Below are 15,058 nucleotides of genomic sequence, written 5' to 3' on the forward strand. Positions count from 1 at the left end.
TACATACACATCTAGATATATATAAAATCATATATATATTTATATTAGCTCCCCAAATATCACCAACACAACATGCTGATAAAGCAAAGCTTGGGTTTATTACTTATCGCAGCAAGGGAGAACACCACCTCCACAAAGATTTGCCAGTGTCTCAGAGGGGAAAGGTTAGGACAGAATTTATTAAGAATTGGAAATTTGGTTTAAAGTGGGGATTTCAATGTGGAGACTTGATTGGAATTGACTAAGAATCATGATACAACAGTCCAGGAGTTGTGGAAGCAGCAAGGCGAGCATTTTGAGATGAGAGATTCAGAGAATATTAGGCTACAAACTTTGTTGATGCTTTCCATTGAAGAGCTGATGGGTCTTTCGGGAAGTTCTTGTGAAAGGTATAAGGTCTGTGTCTAGATTCATTTTTTTGCATGTGAATGGCCAGTTGTTCCAGCACCATTTGCTGAAAAGACTATCTTTTCTCCATTGTATTGCCTTTACTCCTTTGTCAAAGATCATTTTATATAGGTCTATTTTTGGCCTCTCTGTGTTGTTCCATTGATCTATTTGTCTGTTCTTTTGCCAATACCACACTGTCTTGATTACTGTAGCTTTATAGTACGTCTTCAAGTCAGGTAGTGTCAGTGCTCTGATTGTTCTTTTCCTTCAATATTGTGTTGGCTATTCTGGGTCTTTGGCCTCTCCAAGTAAACTTTAGAATTGGTTTCTTGATATCCACCAAATAATTTGTTGGAATTTTAATTGGGATTACATTGAATCTGTAGATTAAGTTGAGAAGAACTGACATCTTGACAATATTGAGTCTTACCGTCCCTGATCTTGGAGTATCTCTCCATTTATTTAGTTCTTGTTTGATTTATTTCATCAGAGTTTTATAGTTTTACTCATATAAATCTTGTATATATTTTGTTAGATTTATACCTAAATATTTCATTTTGGGATGATAATATAAATAGTATTGTGTTTTTAATTTCAAATTCCACTTACTCATTGCTGGTATATATGAAAGTGATTCACTTTTGTATATTAACCTTGTATCCTGGAGAAGTTCTTGTGACGAGCAATCAAACCATTTGCCTGGGCAGGACAGGCCTGGAAAATAAAGAGATGCTCATGAAGACAGTAGAATAGCAAAGTTATGTTGATGTAGACAGTAAAGTGTGGTTTTGGTTCTCAGAGACCAGGCTGAAAATGGGGCTAGACAGTTTTGGTTCTCAGTCTCTCCGGTGCTCATCCTTCAGGCTAAGCTGAAGGATAGACCATTAATATCTGAGCATGTGATCATTCTGTATCTTCACTATTATTTGAGGTGTCACAATCATATGTCAAGTTTCCATCTATGGTTGTTTCAATCTCTAAGTTTCCAGTAGTGGTTATTTAAATCTTGTACATGTCAAGTTTTTCTGCTCTTTCTGCTGTATGGCCATTTACTTGATCATTTGACAGGACAGTGGCTGTGATGGAGATCATACGTCTGAAACTGCAAAACAGACAATACTAAATACTAAAAGAGGGATCATGATCAGAGTTTGTATGTTTGATTATGATCAGATTTTATCGTCCACTCCTCAGCCAGGAGACAAGAGTCCCCATATTAAACCAAGGAAATAGATACCATCCCTAATCTGAGAGTCTGCTGAACCAGCAACGAGGTCATTCTCCAAATTACCCAATTTCTGATTTCTTGGCTTACTTCCCAGATTTTTGGTAGTATTAAAGATCTCAGAGAGGTCTGCAGGGATAATAAGCACAACATTATACTGTTAAAATAGCCAAGATTCTCCCTCAAAAAGCCAATCTTATATCTAAGGCAGCTCTATTCTGAACTACCGCCTGTTCAATTTCATGAACCTCTGGGGAAAGGAGTTTTATATCTTAGTGGCTTTATTAGTGTTCTGAGACTGCTGTAACAAATTGCCACAAACTTGGTGGCTTAAGACAACAGAAATTTGGGGCTGGCCCGGTGGTGCAAGCGGTTAAGTGTGCGTGCTCCGCTGCGGCAGCCCGGGGTTCGCCAGTTCGGATCCCGGGTGCGCACCAACGCACCGCTTGGCAAGCCATGCTGTGGCCGCGTCCCATATAAAGTGGAGGAAGATGGGCATGGATGTTAGCCCAGGGCCAGTCTTCCTCAGCAAAAAAAAAAAAAAAAAGAGGAGGATTGGCAGATGTTAGCTCAGGGCCAATCTTCCTCACACACACACAAAAAAACCCAGAAATTTATTCTCACACAGTTCTGGAGGCTAGAATTCTGGAATCTAGCAAGACCACACTCACTCCAGGGGCTCTAGGGGAGAAGTGGTTCCTTGCTTCTTTCAGCTTTGGTGGCTGCCCTGGCATTCCTGGACTTGTGGCCACATCACTTCAATGTCTGCCTTCGTCTTCACATCACCTTCTCCTCTGTGTGTGTCTGTCAAATCTCCCTCTGCCTCAGTCTTATAAGGATACTTGTCTTTGGATTTAGGGCCACTCAGGTAATCCAGAATAAGGTCCTCCTCTCAAAATCTTTAACTTAATCACATTTTTTGCCATATACGGTAAAATTCACTCATTTGCCATATAAGGTAATATTCACAGGTTCCAGGGATTAGGAAGTAGAAATTTCTTTTGGGGGGCCACCATTCAGCCCACTGCAGAGGCATTGTCTAGATTGCTTGTTATTCTCTGAACCACAGCATGTAGGATTTGCTCTACTTTCTGGGCCTCTTGTAAAGCATGAAATTAAGAGGCCTGAGGAGATAAAAAAGAAATCCAGAATTCCCCTAAGGTAGTTAAGCTTCAGTTCTCGAATCAGAGCCCCCCTCTCATTTTTTCTTTCTTGAATTAAATTATCTACTGATCCTTTTTCCTAGAGGACAAACCAATGGGCCTAAATGTGTCATATTAGAGACAATCTCAATAATAAAGCCAATTTCCAAGGTTTTAAATAAAATATCTATAAGGATGATGATTAAGCCTATTCTCAACAAAGACAGTGAATGTTACATCTGATTTACAAAAAAAAAAAAAATAGATGAACATAATTTTTAAAAAGGAAAAAAATCTTAAGATATATAATAATAGAGACATAGTGTACATTCTACACCATGAATATACCAAATATACAGGAAGAATATATATTGAGAGAATATCAAGAATATCAACTAAAGAGAATCAGTAAGTCTGGAGCAGGCACCAAAAAAATCTATATTTTAATAAAACTCCATAGGTAAGTCTGATGTGCATCCTCAATTAAAAACCACTGGCCTAGAAGATGCTAGATTAAAATTAATAAGAAGTAAAGTTGTGGCCAAGTAAACATGTAAAATAATAACTGAAATTACGATTGATAATGCTATACTGCTGTTGCCTAATATTCTCAGGCAAAGCACCACCAGGATTCTGATCAAGAGAAACATCATGGAAAGCGAGAGCATTGAGAAATCTCTAGGTACTTCTCATATAGCATACAATTTCTGAAACTTTTGTATTAATAACATTTTGCCCATACAGATTAAACCTGGGGAAGGCCGAGCATCTCTTCAGATCAGCCAGCTTATCAATAGTAATAGCGAATAAACATAATAGTTTCTAGTACCTCTATTTTTATAAGGTGAAAGAACAAGTCTGATTGTCCAGGGGCCCTATGGAAAATCTCAAAGATAGCTTTAGGTGCCAAAGATACCCTGCAAGTTATTTTATTTCATTTTACATTTAGGATTCAATCTTAGGAAGGAAAAATAATTTAAAGTTGTCAGGATATTTGAACACTTAAAATAGGACAGTTGCTGATGAGAAACAATATTTGGCTATTCATATGAAAGTAACAATAAAACATTTAAAAATAAAAATACAAGGTAACATGATTATCAAGAACCTTAGCTCTTTCATAAGTGAGGAAGCTTTGTTTTCTTAAATAATCAAGGACATAATAAAGTCAATATAAAGCACAGAAAATCATTCTGGTAAAACGTGGAATCTTTTTTACCTAGGCAGATTACACAGAATAACCCTTCATATTGTACATGAAGGAAATAAGAAGTAAACCACTGAGTGTCTTGTACTGTGCTAAGCCCTGGAAATACAAAATGAATGTGACATACTCTAAACCTTTCAGGAATTAACAATCTAGGTAAAGAAACAGATATGGCACCAAAAAAATGGCAGAGATTGCTAGTTATCTATCACATACCCTTTCTCCCTGTTCTTTCTAAGTAACAAAACCTGATTTTGTTGAGGGGTGACCATGTACCCAGATGAAAAAAATGTAACTTCCCAGCCTTCCTTTTATTTTTATTTATTTTTTAATTTCTTTTGTGAGGAAGATCGGCCCTGAGCTAACATCTGCCAATCCTCCTCTTTTTGCTGAGGAAGACTGGCCCTGGGCTAACATCTATGCCCATCTTCCTCCACTTTATATGGGACACCACCGCAGCATGGCCCAACAAGCGGTGTGTCAGTGCACGCCTGGGATCCGAACCGGCAAACCCTGGGCCACTGCAGCAGAGCACGTGCACCTAACCACCTGTGCCACTGGACCGGCTCCCCCAGCCTTCCTTTTAGATAGGGGTGCCCATGAGACTAAATATAGGACAATGGTATGTGGGCAGAAGTTGTTGGGTGGGGCTCCCTAGACAGCTTCATAATTTTGTCTGTGTGTGTGTGTGCACATGCATGCACTGGAGTGGCGAAGGAGGAGTGATGGTGCCTATGAGGCTGCTAAGCTGGGGGGCCCTTTTGTGTTACCTTCTTATTCATCTTTGCCTAGGATATGGATGTGATGGCTGGAGCTACAGCAACTATTTTGTTACACTGAGGAAAACTCGAGCTAGGAAGGCAGAGCTTGATCTTGGAAAACAAACAGAAAGATGGAAGATGCCACCATAAAAATATTGAATTGCCTACCTTTGGACTTCTTTTATGTGATAGAAAATAATCGGTTCCTTAATGACAGCCAAATGCAATTGCTAACTGATGCAACATATAATTTTAGTACAGTGAGATACAAGGTCTAAAAAAGGTATGAGTAAAGACCTATGAGTGCACATTTAAAGAAAGGAGGAGTTCTGCCTGGGAGAAAGGAGATTGGGGAGGGCTTCACAGAGGGAGTGACATTTGACCTGGGCTTTTAGAATAGGAGTAGCTGCCGACTAGGCCAGGAAAGATGAGTTTTAGATGAAACTGTGTAACACTGAAATTCCATATCATTCCTGTGGTGAAACTGGTGAGTTTTGAAAGACAGACGATGGACTTAGAAAAAGTTTTTGATTAGAAATTGATGATGTGATATTAATCATATGCAATCATGGAAACCCTTAAGCATTGATGGCCAGAAAAGTTTTGAGAAATACCAATTGAGGGGACTGTTATAATAAAATTGACATATTTGCCTCATATAATTTTCTTATTTATGAAAAGGAAATAAATATATTGTTCCCCTGTATAATTCTATCCATCCTAATGTTTAAGTAGTTTAAAATTTTAAATAAATGGGTAATTTACCATTCTTCAATTGCTCTTATCAAACCTTCATTTAGCTATTGTTACAGATAAGTTAGGCAAGTCCTATCTCCTCTTCAGTATACGTGTGTTAAACAAGTGTAGTAGTATTTCCTATGCTATATTGAAAGTCTTTTACACAACTAAAATACTACACAAGACCTATAAATATTGCAATTTATTTGACTAATGTAAAAAGGGCTTTTCAGAAATGATCAACATTTCTCACATGAGTAGCAAATTTTAATTAGTGATAATTTTTCTTATGAAATAGAGAATGTTTATTTCGGTTACCAAATTAGAAGCAACCACTTAAAGGACTCTCCTTATTTTTTTTGGAGAGAGGAGATGATCAATATATTTTGATGAATAACAAATTAAAAAAAAGAATTAAAATAATAAATTATAATATATAAATAAAAATAATAAATAAAAAGGGAACTCATTATGAGAGGTCACACCAAAATGAGTCTATTCAAATATACTCAGAAATAGGTTTCCAGATATGTCTGAGTCCTAATTAAGGTAAAAGTTAATTAAGAGGATAATCCCAGTGAAAATTATTGTCTTGGGACTTTTACTGTAAGCCAGAGAGTCTATTTAGTCAACTGAGATTGGTATGGGTGGCTGTACAAGGAATACGTGATAGGATATATATGAGGGAGGAAAAAACTGAATGAGATGCTAGATGTTACGGAATTTGCATCTTTGCAAATTTAAATTTTAAAAATCTGGTTGTTCTCAACCTGAACATTACTCTTAAACAATACCTGTACACTTCTACAATATTATGATAGAGGTTTATAATGATGACCCCAATATGTGTCTGAACCATAGCAGGATTATTTATTTAGGATATACTTTTATTATTTGCAAGCTGGCAATCTGGTCTGTTTTTTAACACTTCTAGATTAATCAGAGCATGCTTATCAGGCATCCAACCTTGGCCTCTTTCTTTGTCCATCTTCAATAACAGTTCAGAGTTAGCAGAAATAAAATAACCAACAGCTGATAAATAAATTTAAGATTCATGCTATTATAACAAGAATATCTGACACAAAATAATTATAATTTAACCAAATTTTTAAGAAATTCCACATAACTCTTTCTAATAATTATAAGAATTTTTCATATTCTGAAGTGAGAAGGAATTACAGTGAAGCATGAACAATGTAACTTCATTTGTAATTTGATAGACTGTAGTCTGTTGGTGTCAGCAAGATAAGAGATGTTAGGACGAGGCCGGGCCTCATTTTCGTCTGAGTTAGGTCACATGTCCAAGTTCAATTTGAGGGGCCCTGTCTAGTTGCATCTTAACTCACCCTTGGCTTCCCCATAGACGGATATGACTGTTCTGCCTACAATGGGGGGCCTACAGAGGGCCTTCTTTACGTAGTCCTCTGATAAACACGAGATAAGAATGAGTCTTAGGGAGGGTTGCATGAAGCAGAGCCTAAGAGGGGGTGGTTCTTGTGCAAGTGATTTATTGAGGGAGTGCTCTCAGGTGCAGGGGTGAGCAAAGCAGGACAGAGGAGGGGGAAAAACTAAGCCAGTCGAAGACCAGCTTTAGCCTGACCCCACAAGAAGCACTGGAGTAGGATTTGCACCACAGAATTGGTCCACGTTGAGGCAAGGTGGCTGGCATTATGTACCCTCACCATCAGTCAGTTGTTGACTGCAGGTTGCAGGGGTATGTGGGGAGTGGGGGTGTTGTAGAGTACTGAAGCTCTTATTCTGCAGAGTGCAATTCTCCAGAGAAGGATGCAGCTGTAGTTAGCAGCTAACACCCACAGTGCTGGGGGCTGGGTCCATCTGCCATGTAAAGGGGGTCTGAACTGGTCACCAACAGTGTACGTACACTACAGTATAGAAACACCATCATATATGTGTTAGGACCCCGGACTGGCTCTTAAGAAACAAAACTGAGGGGCCGGCCCAGTGGCTTAGTGGTTAAGTTCCCATGCTCTGCTTCGGGGGCCTGGGGTTTGCAGGTTCGGAACCCCAGGTGCAGACCTGCGCACCGCTTATCAAGCCATGCTGTGGCAGGCGTCCCACATATAAAATAGAGGAGGATCGGCATGGATGCTAGCTCAGGGCCAACCTTCCTCAGCAAAAAGAGGAGGATTGGCAACAGACATTAGCCCAGGGCTAATCTTCCTCAACCAAAAAAAAAAAGAAGAAGAAGAAACATAAATGAAACATACTACAAGAGCACTGTAGAACTTGAACACTTAAACTATTTATGACGCCATTTCTAAAAATATGTTATGATAACTAGGGATGCTGGGAACACATCTCCCTTTCTATCACTGGATTTAGGAATATCCTCTCTCCTCACCTACTCTCTTTGCTAAGCAGTAGCAGCTGGTGGTGGCTTCTAAGATCAGGGCAAGATGCCCAGCAGTGAAAGAACTGGGTGGATTAGGAGAATTTAAGGTAGATGAAGTCTCTGGAATGGAAATATGGCGTTTTGGGTAAAAGGAGCTGTAAGGGCAGGGTCTCTTGTTTGTGTCTGAGATCTGCCCCCCAATCTCCCCCGCTTTGTTTATTTCTACAGGCCCTAGAGACACCCTTGTCTGCTTGTTTTTTCTCTGTCAACACTTTTGCTTTGCATCAGGATTTCTATCTTTCCTGGCGTCTGGAATTGAACTTGTCGCAGCTTTACCCCACACTGACATTTTCTACTATTTTGACAGCTAGAAATAATGGGGAAAATTAAGTAAAAAGCCTTCTCATGCTCTCTGTCTTTTTATTTTTAAATTTAGCCACTTTAAGTAGAAGACCAAGCCCAGACATGCATGTTATTGTTGGGTGTTGGGAAAAAAAAATAAAAGACAAGAAGTTGATTCTTCTGCAGTTCAAGCTCAGAGGCTTTCCTTGATACGCAGGGTAATGTGTTCTGAAGCGCCAAGAGGAGAGAAAAAGAAGGTCAAGGAGCTACAAAATGGTACAGGGATGAGGACAAGGCAGTGCTTGATTTACCTTCAACAAACTTGGGGACTTTCCTTCTCTGCCTTCCCCTGGCGCTTTACCATCACCAGTCCTTCTGAAAAAAACCACGTGAACTGCCTGAGGATAAGTTGGGAAGTGGGAGCGGGTGGGTGTGGACAAAGAATAACAAGACCCTGGGTACTGTAGGCTCTGAGGGAAAGGAGGGAATTCCTTTTTTGTTTTAGTCTGGGAAAGGGGAGATTTCCCTGTGTTCTTGGGCTGAGGTAGAAATACCTGATTCTACAGACTGCTAATGTGTAATTACTAGCACTTCGGCTGGAGTCAGAATAGTATATTAAAGAGTCTCTTGGTGCTGTCCTAAAACAAGCAAAATCTTTGATAATATCCAAGCTTTACAGAATGGTGGGGTGGGGTGGGGATCCTGCACCTTTATCTCCGGTGGCCTTAGGCAGTATAGGCAGTAATGGGGTCTGTGTGATGGGGCAGAGTATGTGAGCTGATTATGACAATTGCTATTTTAGTCATCGCCTTTGCTGCCAGCCTTCAAGGGAAAGACCCTTGTTTTATTGCTTGCTGCCGTTCTGCCTCTGAAGAGAACCTAGCCTTCCTGACATGCATGGATATTGAGGCAACTATTAGGAAAAAAAAAGAGCACTGGAAAAGAATTTATGGCCGTTTTCTCAGTGATATTTGAGAAGGGCCAAGACATATTGGAGTTTATCTGAGTTAAATCTTGGCTCTATTTGTTACCAGCTCTGTGACCATGGGCAAGTTATTGAGTTATCTGCTATCTCACTGACCTGAATTTTCTTAGCTGCTTTAGAAAAACAAAAAGGAGGAGAGAAAAGGATAATACTTTTAACTACTACCAATAATTGTGAAGATTAAACAATAACAACCAAAAACTGGGTTTAAAGCACTTAACATAGTACCAGGTCCATATATGCTCAAATGTTAACCATTACTATCACTTATTATTTATTAGCTAGAAGGTCTTAGCTGAGAAGACATCTCCATCAAAGTCAATAATTATAATTTCTATTTCAATACACTGTTTAACTCCCTGCCAGGCAATGTTCTATGTGCTGCTCACATGTGAACTTTAAAAATTCTCACAACTCTAGAGGTAGGTACTACTATTATACCCATTCTACAGATGAGGAAGGCAAGGAATAGCGTGCTTTAAATCACTTGCCCAAGATTCCACAGCTGGGTAGTGGTAGAATGGAGAGTCAAACCCAGAAAGTCAGGTTTACAACGTCTGTGGTCTTAACCATTGAGGTACGCGGTTTGTCAGACAAGAATCAAAAGGAGATGGGGAATGGAGGGTAGAAACGACACGGGTTCAAGGTGAACAGTCAGAAACTGCAAATTTAGAGTTTGGGTTGGTCCGGAAGCTTAAAGGCATCATTATGAACTGTTCATGTTGTAAATTTACTTAACAAGTTCAGCTCCTACTTAAAAGTGACTGGTAAGCTTACAAGTCAACTTACGAGCAAACTGAGAAAATGTTCAATAGATGACTATGACTAAGAGGACAACACTGGTCCTTTATGTTTTCTACCAGATAATTGACCTAGATCTCCCAACCAAGCAATCTGCGTACAAGGCGTTAATGGGCCAATGAACATGGACGTGAAGGGGTTAACGCCGAGGTTGGGGGTGCGGAGAGCGGAGGCGAAAAGGATTGTGGGAACTCCGTTGTGCGTCGCCCCGTGGGCGCCTGGGAAATATCCAGTGCGCGTCTCTATTATGAGCGACGGTAAATGAGGGCCACCAGCAGCCTGCGATCTCCGAGGCTGCAAGGCAGGGGCAGTCGGCCGCTGCCGGGAGAGCGGACGAGGCGGAGGTTTGTAGCACTTCTTTTGGGCTGGAGGCGTAGGCAAGTCCTGCCTCCAGCCGCTCAGGGAGAGGGGAACGGAAATGAGGGGGACGGGGTGAGGAGTAGGGGGAACTGATAGACTGACGGACCTGGCGGCGAGAGTTGATTGCGTCAGTGACGGAAGGGGTCGTGTAACTATGTTGTGTGGGTGTTGTCGCAATGTGTGAATCTTTTGGTTAGTTGGGGATGGGGGAGGTGGCGGGCAGGTAGAATCAGGGTGAAAACATGTTGTCGGCTGGGCACCAGCACATATGAATCGTACCTATACGGGATGATTTTATTGGGCCCCTGCTTTCAGAGTCTACTTTTGATGGGTTGATTGATTCTCTTTAACAAATTACCAAATACCTGCTCTATGCTGGGCACTGCACTAGAGGCTCTGGATGAGGGAAGGAATTAGGCAGCCTTTATCCTCGACCTTTACAGCCTGTCAGTTACTATATGCATTTGGAGACTGGCAATTACAATACAAGGAGATAGAGATAGATACATCAAGTGTTTTGAAAAACCTACTGGGGAGCACCAAGCTCACGGTTTGTGACGGTCTTTGATGTGGTGATTTGACATATATTTTGAAGATAAAATAAGCAGGGCAAAACTATGTGCAGTTTTCTCCCAGGCATGTTCCTTCCCTAAAGCTCACTGCAGCTACCTGAAGAACTGAATAGCACTTAAGAAGCCCAAAATAGTTTATTCCTGGTGAGAGCATTTATCCATCACAATGGCACTACCAGGACCCCTGCTGGAGACTCAGTCTTACCTGGGAGCAGAGCCTCCCAATGCAAGTGGAGCCTGCAAGCTCTGGGTAGGATTACAGCGCAGGACTGAAGGGCTCTCTAGCCTAAGCATTTGAAGCAGTTCTGTGCCAGTTCTTGAGCCTTCCAGCAAACTCAGTTCACAGCAGGGAATTGTGCATCCAACTGGAATCCCTAAGCAATTCACATTGTGAAATAAAATGGATTTGTTTTTATTGTTCGTTTATATATTTTGAATGGATGAGCAAGGATGAATCTCACTGTGCTAAACGAAACAAGGTTTGCATCAGTTTTTTATTCACTCGTAGATGTCAGAGTTCCTTGTACCATAAATTGTTTAAAAAAAGTAGCTTTTTTTCTTTTCAGATCTCTTGCTGAGTTATATTCAAGTAACTATTTGTTTACAATGGGAACTCACACCTCTACTTGTGTCATCACCAAAACAAACAAACAAACAAACAGGTGTTCCTAATTTCTGGTAGTATATTATGTTTGAAGTTAAAAAGGAAAAGACAGTTGTGACAATCTAAATGACACAGAAAGGTTAGTATAAGGAGCCAGAATTGAGAAGGTGTGATGAGTAGTTTTAGTTTTTTCACCCTCAATGAAACCCCTCCCTTCTCAGGAGAAATAATCAGTTTATTCACTCTTGAGTACAGAGGGAACCAGAAATCTTACTGTCCCAGAGCTTAGCTTGAAACTTTCTTTTAGGGATTGGCCTTAACAGTCTCCTGGAGGGTGGCAGTCCACAGTTCTACCTACCCTCCTAAACCTTTCTAGGAGCCTGAAAAAGGCCAGGATACGTTTTCAGAAATATCACTATCCATTCTAGATCCTTGTCAGTGTTGGATCCTAAATCTCTCCCCAGGCCAGTTACAAAACTAAACAAATGAAACCCTAAAACCAAACGTGCAGACACATGAAACACATAAAAAAGTCCAAACAAACTGGCCTGGGTCTATTATAAGCCTTTGCAGGGGCCAGAAAGATGCTAGGATGACCAGGACCCTGGATGTCTCAGAAATCTAAGGATCTGTTGTATCCACATTCCAAGGGAGTCAGTAGGACACTGAAGGGGAGGAAAAAGTTTTTCTGGACCCTCTTAGGGTCGCTGGCTGGGTCTGAAAGTTAAACTGGCAGAGACAGATTTACAGGAGAGAAGCATACAAATGTATTTAATGTAAGTTTTACGTGACACAGGAGCCTTCATAAGGAAATGAAGACCTACAGAAATAGACCTGAGTATTTTATGCTAGGTTTGATGAAGAGTAGACAGTCATGGAGGAATATGCAACATAAGGAGTATGAGGTAAGTATAGTAAACTGGGGGAAACTTAGCAAGCCCTGTTTGTTAGGATCCTTCTCAGCGTCTCTTTGTCTTTGGAGATAAAGATATTTCTTTCCTCTGGATATAGATAGGGCACCTCCCTCATGAGGGTTTTATGACCTGTTTCAGGGGAGAAGTGGGGGGGCAGCAGGTCAGAGTGACCGTCTTGGTTCTGCCATTTTCTCAAACTCCTTCAGCTTAAAATATTCACTATGCCAAGGTGCCATATTTGGGGATAGCATGTCCTGAACCCCATAAGCACTCACACACATGACTCTTGAATATTAATCAAATTTTGCACATGCTTGGTGAGCCTCTCATTTATGCTTGTGAACTGATTCCTCCCCTCCACACCAGCCCTCATCTCTACCTAATCTGTACGTAGTCTTAGAGACAGTGTAATTTTCTATGAAATGTGAGGAGATAAAAGGAAATAAAAGAAACCTATGTGAGTTTGAACTCTGTGTGACTGTGTCCTAAGTGATTCCTAAGTAGGAATGATTTACTTTTGTTGCTTGAACAGTCAATATTTCAAGGACCCTGAGAGTGGACAGATGGATGCTAAAAAGAATTTAGGGCCATGTGTATCAGAGCAACAAACACGTGATTATTCCAGAATTCAAATTCAGGCAGGATTGTTTCCAATCCAAATTTCCTGCTTGCTACAGCTGATTCCCTAAACAACTTGAAATCAGTATGTGTCTCTAACCTGAAGTGGAGTGGGGTTTCAGGTCTGGCACTTAACCACAAGGCTATGGAGATCATTGTTTTATTTATTTATTATTATTATTATTATTTTGGCAGGGAAGGATTTGCCCTGAGCTAACATCTGTTGCCAATCTTCCTCTTTTTCTTTTCTCCCCAAAGCCGCAGTACATGGTTGTATATCCTACTTGTAAGTCCTTCTGTTTCTTCTATGTGAGCTGCCGCCACAGCATGGCAACTGACAGATGGGTGGTGTGATTCCACGACCAGGAAGCGAACCCAGGCCACCGAAGCCGTGAGAGTGCCAAACTTTAACCACTAGACTGTCAGGGCTGGCTCTCATTGTTTTACTTGGAATGTTTTTTCTGAGGATGCGAGTCCTTGCATCAGGTGAGTGAGAACTATAAAGGAGAAGGAAAAAAGAGTAATTGTCATAATCAATGTCACATTGTTTTCTTTACAAAATAAGATTCGAGAAAAATGAAGAGCTCACTAGGAGGAGGAACAGGTAGAAACATATTCTAGAATCTGGTATATGCAACTGATGAGCCACTTGGGGGGGCCCATACCTATTGCTTTTCTCACAGCAGAGGCAGAGGCTTAAGCACCTGTATGCCTGCAGCCAGGTTGCCTGTAGGTCCTGTGACTGTGTTGGGGACAGGGCAGCTATTGCCGCTGTTATCACAAAAATTTTTCTGCACTTGATAAGGCGATGAGAAAACCTGGAGGACCTAATCTCATATAAATATATATTTTTAACTATAGGGGCATTTTAATAGCTTTTGGAGCTTTAAAGAATTCATATAATTATCTTCCAAAACTGCATTGTAAAATAACCAAATCCAAAGTCTGACTGAAAGCTGGAGTTCAGATCGGAAATGACCTCGCCAGAAATGTGTTCTCTAATTTCAAGGTCCTTAGAGGAGTTGTCAGTGCCCTCTAGCCAGAGACCACCAGGAACGTACCTGTGGGTGAACAAGTCGGATTGATTACTCAGTGCGTCAAGGGAGAATACACACCATGGGGAACTTGTGGGGCATCTCAGAGGGTGTGAGAAAGGATTTATTTTAGGATTTGGACTTGTGTTAGGTGATTTTGGGGAGGAGTTACAGAAGTGAGGCTTTGTTCTGGATTGGATTCTATTGAAAGTAACAGAATATACATAGGAGTAATTCTATGGTTGGGTGTCTTAATGAATCTTATCTAGGAGGATAGACTAGAAGGAGACTAGTTAGTCAAGTAGCAGCAGTCACTATTAGCCAGGATAGGAGGATGTTTGGTCAAACATGTTTTGTCTCTTTTCAGACATGATTATGCAATGGTCTTGCTCTTGTCCTGGTCACCGTGGTCACATAGTGGCCACATAGTGGTCTGATGTTGATGGTCTGTGAAATTATGTTCATCAGGAGAACACCAAGGCCTAGCTGTGAGGGCCAGGCCAGCTCCCATATGTCAGTGGCTGCTCTTCTTCTCAGAGTGATCGGTGTCAGGTCCAGCAGCCTGTAGGAGACCAAATTCCCTTTCTGCCAGGAGCCATATATAGCAGAGAAGTGGTTGGGTGTGCTGAACAGGAAAGAATGGGGACTGGATGTGGATGAAAGCATCTGGTACCCTCTAATAGAACTTAGGAGCCTCAGTGAAAATAGTAGTCTCCTGACATTGTTTTCTGTTAAAAAAAAATCAGACCAGAGTATACTTAAGTAAGAGAAATAGGTGGGAGAATGTAGCAGATTGTATTTTTCAAAGATGGCCACAGCAGTATCTCCCATCCCACACTGTCTTCCGTAATGTGTCCTTGTCACCCTTCCATTGAGAAGTAGGGTTGATGTCCTCTTTCTTTAAATCTGGGCAGACTTTGATTGTACTAACCAATAGAATAGGGAGAAATGAGACTCTGTGACTTCCGAGGCTAGGCAATAAGAGACAGTGCAGCTTCTACCTTATCTGCAG

General features: G+C 40.9%; 1 long non-coding RNA gene across 4 annotated transcripts in view; it reads left to right on the forward strand.

The window, feature by feature from the left end:
- Window positions 1-10,170: 10,170 nt before the first annotated feature.
- Window positions 10,171-15,058, forward strand: part of LOC101401808 (uncharacterized) — a 40,722-nt gene continuing 35,834 nt past the window's right edge. For all 4 annotated transcript variants that reach the window (XR_015550503.1, XR_015550504.1, XR_015550502.1 and 1 more), the window contains exons 1-3: window positions 10,171-10,288; window positions 12,277-12,385; window positions 13,271-13,498. This is a non-coding gene — a long non-coding RNA (uncharacterized LOC101401808). The remainder of the gene's footprint in view (window positions 10,289-12,276; window positions 12,386-13,270; window positions 13,499-15,058) is intronic.

The sequence above is a fragment of the Ceratotherium simum genome, chromosome X, assembly GCF_057802395.1.
Source record: "Ceratotherium simum simum isolate JZ-2026a chromosome X, ASM5780239v1, whole genome shotgun sequence".
NCBI lineage: Eukaryota > Metazoa > Chordata > Mammalia > Perissodactyla > Rhinocerotidae > Ceratotherium > Ceratotherium simum.